The 1,304-nt window shown below is 30.8% G+C and overlaps 1 protein-coding gene across 4 annotated transcripts in view; it reads left to right on the top strand.

Moving 5' to 3' along the window:
- LOC106877380 (solute carrier family 28 member 3) overlaps positions 1 to 1,304 on the top strand; it is a 184,474-nt gene that overhangs the window by 75,253 nt on the left and 107,917 nt on the right. For 2 of the 4 annotated variants that reach the window (XM_014926272.2, XM_014926268.2), the window contains exon 1: positions 842 to 1,000. The exons of 1 other annotated variant lie outside the window; for it this stretch is intronic. The gene's annotated coding sequence lies outside the window, so the exon portion shown is untranslated. Of the gene's footprint in view, positions 1 to 787; positions 1,001 to 1,304 lie in introns of those variants that run through there. One more of the 4 variants, XM_052974563.1, reaches the window with a different exon arrangement.

Here is a 1,304-nt window from a genome sequence, read left to right as displayed (position 1 = left end):
GATACGATATAGGTAAAAAAAAAATTTGAGAAATTTGAAAATAAAATACGAAACCGGTTATTTCTCCAAAAACAATTTTACTATATTCACAATTGTATAACATTTTTCTAACATAACGATTTAAATATATATTTTAACCATATAACACAAGCCTTCTGTAGTTTTTTCACGCTTTTTTATCTTTTATACATCCAACCACGTGCTTTCACATACCAACTTCCTCACATACATACATACATATATATGTGTGTGTGTTTATGAATTTGTGTTGAAAGATGTGAAATCGTGTGATGAAACAGATCTTGTTGTATTTGGGGACGAAAAGTGCCTCTGAGGAGGTCACAGATGTGTGATGAAAGATTTCCGGACAATGGACACGAGTTAGAATAAGAACAGTAATAAATGAGTGAAGAACAAGCATATAGTGCGCATGTTTATTTGGCAAAAAAAGAAAATAACCATCCCGAAATACAAGAATATGTGTGTGTGTATGTGTGTGCGTGCGTATGTATTTTTATACGGGCAGGTATATGCTTATGTGCCAGTCTGTGTATGTGTGTATATTACTGTTTCAGTATATGAATGCTCTAGTGTGTGCGTGTGTGTGTGTGTGTGCGAGTATGTGTAGATCAGTGCGTGCGTATGTTTAGAATAACAGTATATGCATTTTATGTGTGTATGTGTGTGTGTGTTTGGTATGTTAAAGGCCTAACAATTTAAACACAATAAACAAGAACAACAAGAACAACAACTGTGAACTATTATTTCAGCTGCTGCTGCTACTGCCATGAAATATTCGCAAACAACAAAATAAAACCAAATATTGAACGAGAAAGTGAGAGAGAAAGAAAAGGAGAGAGCTAGAGAAGCGGGAGAAGTAAGCAGGTAAATTCTGTTTTTAAGTTGCCCGGTCAGGTTGAATTATTTCATTTCATGGAATGTTTTTTTCATTGAACGGAAGACGACAGGGTGAACCTCTAACGATACATAAGCAAAACAGGTAAGCGACACTCTATAGCTACGCTACTACTAGTATATATATGGGATGTATACATATATATATATATTATGTATGCAATTATGTATGTATATATATAAAACATATACATATACATACATATATATATATATAAATATATATACCTATGAATATATATCAGTTTTTTTTCTTTACGTGACTATCAATATACATATCTATATATATATATAATTATATATGTATATATATATATATATATATGTACATATACATATTTATATATGCATGTACATATACAAACATATATATATATATATACACATAT

This window comes from Octopus bimaculoides, chromosome 18 (genome assembly GCF_001194135.2).
Source record: "Octopus bimaculoides isolate UCB-OBI-ISO-001 chromosome 18, ASM119413v2, whole genome shotgun sequence".
Classification (NCBI taxonomy): Eukaryota; Metazoa; Mollusca; class Cephalopoda; order Octopoda; family Octopodidae; genus Octopus; species Octopus bimaculoides.
The sequence above is the reverse complement of the archived record's forward strand: the minus strand, read 5'-3'. Positions and strand labels throughout refer to the sequence as shown.